The sequence below is a fragment of the Nicotiana tabacum genome, chromosome 22 (assembly GCF_000715075.1).
Source record: "Nicotiana tabacum cultivar K326 chromosome 22, ASM71507v2, whole genome shotgun sequence".
Lineage (NCBI taxonomy): Eukaryota > Viridiplantae > Streptophyta > Magnoliopsida > Solanales > Solanaceae > Nicotiana > Nicotiana tabacum.
The window spans coordinates 60,176,921-60,183,035 of NC_134101.1; the positions used below are offsets into that span (position 1 = coordinate 60,176,921).

Here is a 6,115-nt window from a genome sequence, read left to right on the forward strand (position 1 = left end):
CTTTAAAGAATATGTATGGTATATTTTATTTTTTTACATGTATTATGATGTATATATATAATTTATATATGTGGTATAAAATACATATAAAAGAATAAATGGTATATTGGTGGAAGGTGAGCCAAAAATTTATCATCCATGTTTTGTTAGTTTCAAGGGTACATGTGAGCCAAAAATAAAACGTTAAGGGTATTTTTAGATCAAAAGATTAACGGATGGCATTTTTGAATCATTTTTAATACGTTAGGAATATTTTTGACCCATTTTCGTTTAATTTCTATAATTAGCTCCAATAACTAATAATGATCCAAAATAGCGCATGTGTTAAAATATGCGAATATAACGTATGGCAATTTACACTTAATGACTTTTCGTCTTATAGTATTTTAGCGCACGCGTTACTCGTGCCTCCCCTCCCTATTTTGAACGTCGCTGTCCTTTGTGCTCAACCACTATCTGTAAGCCTGTAATGTCCTTTTCTAGAACTAAAACCAAAGTAGTGTAATCAAATTGATAGACAAAAAATCGTGTACGTAGATTTCTGGTTTTTCTAGAATAGTAAAATTGAAAATTTTCCATATATATCATTGACCTCCTCACAATAAAGAACCACACCCTCTATTCTCTCCTTCTCATCATTCATCCACTTTACAATCCCTTTAAGTGATATCTCTCTCTTTCCCGAGAAGCAAACTTTTTACATAATTCTTAAAATCATAGCAATGGCAACTCCTATCATTTTCTTGATTTTGGCAATTTTTGTACTAGTATTATCAGCCTTCTTATTTCTTTCTAAAATTAAGCCTTGTTGTGAGTGTGAGATTTGCAAAGGGTATTTGAGTACTAGCTGGACTTTACAGTTCAAGAATCTTTGTGATTGGTACTCTCATCTATTGAAAAAATCTCCAACTGGGACAATTCATGTTCACGTTCTTGGAAATGTGATCACAGCAAATCCCAAGAACGTTGAGTACATGCTCAAAACAAAATTCGAAAATTTCCCAAAAGGGAGACAATTTGCTACAATCTTGGGCGATCTTTTAGGCCGAGGAATTTTTGCCGTCGACGGCGAATTATGGAAGTTGCAGCGGAAAATGGCTAGTTTAGAACTCGGCAGCGTTTCGATACGTTCGTACGCTTTCGATATCGTCAGAGACGAAATAAGAAATCGGCTCATTCCACTTTTAGAAAGTAACCAGAATGGCACCGTTTTGGATTTGCAAGATGTTTTTAGGCGATTCTCGTTTGATAGTATATGTAAATTCTCTTTTGGAATGGATCCGGGTTGCTTGAAATTATCATTGCCTGTTTCTGATCTTCAAGTGGCATTTGATTTAGCTTCTAAGTTGTCAGCTGAAAGAGCCATGACAGCTTCTCCATTAGTTTGGAAAATCAAAAGGGCATTGAATATTGGATCAGAAAAAAAGCTGAAAGAAGCAATTAAAATGGTTGATATTCTTGCTGAGGAAATGATAAGTCATAAAAGAAAAAATGGTTTTTCTTCTCAAAATGATCTTTTATCAAGATTCATGAGGAATATTAATGATGATAAACTCCTTAGGGATATTGTCATTAGTTTTCTTTTAGCAGGAAGAGACACTGTTGCTTCTGCGTTGACCACTTTCTTCTGGTTATTAAGTCAACATCCGGAAGTCACAGATGAAATTGGAGCTGAGTCGAGTCGAGTCGAGTCATGGGAAAAACAGAAAAAGAAAAACTTGCTAGCTTTGAGGAAATTCGGAAAATGCATTATTTAACAGCAGCGTTGCATGAGAGTATAAGGCTATTTCCACCTATTCAATTTGATTCAAAGTTTTGTCAAGAAGATGATACTCTCCCCGATGGTACATTTGTTGCTAAAGGTACAAGGGTAACTTATCATCCTTATGCAATGGGAAGAATGGAGAGTATTTGGGGTCAAGATTGTCTTGAATTCAAACCAGAAAGATGGTTGCAAGATGGGGTTTTTAAGCCACAATGTCCATTTAAGTATCCAGTTTTTCAAGGTGGGCTTAGGGTTTGTTTGGGCAAGGATTTGGCTATTGTGGAGATGAAAAGTGTTGCTTTGGCTTTGATTAGGCAATTTGACTTTCAAGTTGTGGCAAAAGAACAGACTCCGCGATTCATGCCCGGCTTGACAGCCACAGTGAGAGGTGGACTTCCTGTCATGGTTCAAGAAAGACGGCAACAATCATCAGTCATAAACAGTAGCCGATTCAGAATTTAGAATCAGTGAATTCTACATAGAAAGCTCATTAGAAATTGATAGCCTTTGTAATTAGTTCATACTAGTTAGCGTTAGGCTAGAGCTGAACTATGAAGACTAACGTCAAACGATTACTTACGATCTAATGACAAAAGCGTTGGAAAAATATTGTGTACATCTTGACACTTCTTTATCTAGAGAAAGGTGAATTAATTCACGACCAGATCATCCAATTCTAAATGAAATGGTATGGAGTATTAGTAAAGCAAGTAGTAGCATAATACAAAGTTTAAGCATCAGATACTCGGTTTACTAATTAATGGTTATGGAAAGTGTATGTTGTTAACCAAGCGGCTGAAGAAGACTAGTTGCATGGTGCATGAACTTGTTGCTTCTGTAGTTTTTCTACCAGAAATGTGATTTAAATCGTCATACAATAAAAATATGAAGAGAGAAACTTACCTTCTTTTTTTCATATTCAATTTTCTTACTCAAAAAGATAAACAAAGAAATTTTATTTAGAACTGTTTCATTAATTGCACTTTGCAATTTTACGTTGAGAGACCACAAAATATCTGCAATAGGGTGTAAAAACCGAACTGGAAAATCTCACCAAATCGAAAAGTCAAACCAAACCGATTAAAAAATCCGACTAGATTTGGTTTGATTTGGTTTGGTATTGAATAAAAAAACCCGAACCAAACCAACATATAAATATATAATTTTTTATATATAATTTTAAGACTTTATATAGAATTGTATTTAAAAATGTCTAGAAATATTTGAGATCATCTCATGGAATATAATATTTAATAGAACTATAAAGTGAATTCATTTTTATTTACTTTAAATAATAGATTGTACCACTTTCTTATTATGTGTTATTGAAATGCGTCAATCATCTCTTTGTTCTTTCATATTCATATGTCAAGATTTATTATATATTTTTCGAATTTGAAGTGGTATTTCGATAATCTAAAATTACATAGAACATATCATTATTTAGGTATCATATTGATTTTTATATTTAATTATTAAATTTGGTTAACCCTAAAAGCATACATCAACCAAAAATTATTGGTAGACGACTAAGAAAATAAACTATTATGTGTTGCTAAAACAAATTCTCCCATAAGATCAATTTAATAGATCATATGTTTGTTATTTATTTTTTAATTTTTAGTAAACATATATTCACTTATTAAAATTTTATCTATAACTTTAATAATGCAAGATTGAAATAATATTCATGTAACAAAAAAATCTGAAAAATCCGACAAAACCGAACCAATCCAAACCGATATAATTGGTTTGGTTTGATTTTGATAAAATCCGAACCAACCCGGTCCATGTACACCCGTAATCTGCAACATGAGTATTCGGTTAAATATTTCACATACTAATAAAATATTTAGTAGCAAGAATGTAAATTCTTTAAACTATTAATATATCTAAATTAAATTCTAGCACGTCGCAAATACAAATGACCGAAGAAAGTCCGATCTTTTCGTTTGTCACTTAGGTCGGTAAGGATATTTCCGAGGGTCCTAAAATTACTTGTATCTAAATATTTTTATTAGCCGACCTGCGATAAACCAATTGTTTACACCATTATTCAAGCTTTAAATAGAGAATTTTCAAGATTCTAGCTTCGTTGAGAAGCATAAAATGCATAATTAACTAGAAGCTTGGAATACTAGACCATGTCGGTTATATAGCAATCAATGTTCTAGTGTGCTTGAAATAATTGGCCATGTTAATTATATTATTTTAATATTAGCTTAACATGGAATGACTAGGTCAAATTATAGTAATAAATCCCTAGGTGCATATTCTTCCACCGGAATCTGGAAGCATTGGAGCTTTAAACATGTGCTTAACCCATTTTTAAATTTTTAATTGTTTTTTGGCAGATATTTTGTGGCTTAAATAATAGAAGGCATGTGGTATTGTCTACGCTAATTATAGTGCATGTACGGAAATAATTTAGATCATTAACATAAGAATATATCCATGTTCTCCTCTCTATTTACGTTTTCTAGGTTAGTTGAAGTTTGACGCTTTGTGCGCATTACGAGTCATACTAATATTCTCTTTTTTACTGCATCATACTCCTTTTCGCTAGCTAAATCCAATGAGGTTTCTAAATTCAGCTCTTAGCTAGTTTTTCCTATGATCAAAATTTCTTACACCATTAGATTTTTGGGTTGAACTTGACCCGGCCCAGTTGACAAGCACTGATACCACCACGATACCTCATACTCACTTTCCAGACACCCAATTTACGTCCAAACAAACATCGAAACATGGCATCAAACAAGGGATTAGCTTATTCGTTCTCGTATTTATATTGCTTCTCTTGCTTTGTAATGCTTCTTCCTACTTAAAATTTGGTCCCAAGTCTTGACTATATTTCTTTAGAGCAAAAATAACCAGCTCGCTAGTTGAATTTATTTGACTTGTGCAAAACGGTTATCTAAAATATATATGTGCTGACAAAGTAGTTATAACCATTACCAATTGACATCCTGTAGAACACATGTTAAACGCTAATATCAAAAGTGCTTTGGCGAGTAACATATTGGATTATAGTTGAGGAACAAAAGAAAAAAGTGTGTTTTAAAATATCTATCATTACTTTTGGACTAAGCCGCACTTTGTGTTAATTATATATTATAATCAAGAGGGTTAAAGTATATATTTGAAATTGAAGCCCACTAGCCAAACTGTCAAGAATATGTTCAAAACTCGATGCTTTCTGCTTTAGAAGTTAGTATTTAAGAAGAATTCAAAGTCAAATGCCTCGGTGGTCATAGATAACTTCAATTTCAATTACTCCGTCCGTTTCAATTTAGATGAGGTAGTTTGACTCGGCACGGAGTTTAAGAAGAAAAAAAACTTTTGAAACTTGTGGTCTTAAAAGCTTAAGGGGTAAAAACTTTGTGGGGTCATGACATTTGTGTGATTATAAAAGATTCTCATTATAGGTTGTAAAATGAAGAGCTTAAAGTTGAATTATTTCCAAATTTAAAATTGTGTCATTTATTTTGGAACAAACTAAAAAAGAAAGTACATCATCTAATTTGAAATAGAGGGAGTACTACTTTTTTCAAATCTCAACTAGATTCATGGTCAAACGTCTGCTTAGCAGAACTGTATACAACTAGAGTTCCTTTTGTGCAGGGGCGTATGCAGAAATTTTATAAGCAGTGTCGAAATTTTTAAAACAACGGAAATAAATAACTTTAGTTATCATATTTCTAGATGTTTACCTGAAAAACGGATAGAGTTGAATTTGTACGTAGTTCTAAGGATATGTGGTATAACTTAACACAAATCGTAAGGATAAATAAAAAGTATCAAATACGGATTGTAAAGAATGAAAAATACACAAGGTTGGAAAGAAGATGATTTAAGGACTAAGCAAGATGAATCAATCTATGAAGCCAAAAAGAATAATCCTTCAATATAGGAGTGTATGGTATTTTTTTGTTACAATGTAAGCAGAAAAACTCTCCTTTTACAGAAATATAGCCATCCTCTTTATAGTGAAGGATCCTACTTGAGATATAATTAAAAATACATAGTGGGGAACCCATGATAAATTATCTTTTCCCTAATTTCCGCCGAGATTCTCTCCCTTAGTGCGGTTGCAACGACTCTTGTCTGTGAGCTCGAGCTTGATCAGACTCGGTGCTGGTCGGTATTGTTTTTAGAGCTCGATGCGGACTTGAGCTCGATGGTGACTCGGAGTCTGGTAATGACTCGGGATCGGTATCGGTTGGCTTTTGCCCCTTGAGCTCGATTCCATAACATCTCATCATAGTTCGATTCGGACCCGAGCTCGATAATGACTTCGAATTCGGTATTTGACCGGTACCTGAAATCTGAAGCTCGTTCGTACTATCT

At 33.3% G+C, this 6,115-nt stretch overlaps 1 pseudogene; it reads left to right on the forward strand.

Moving 5' to 3' along the window:
• Positions 1–603: 603 nt before the first annotated feature.
• Positions 604–2,429, forward strand: LOC107771056 (cytochrome P450 94C1-like; annotated as a pseudogene).
• Positions 2,430–6,115: the final 3,686 nt, after the last annotated feature.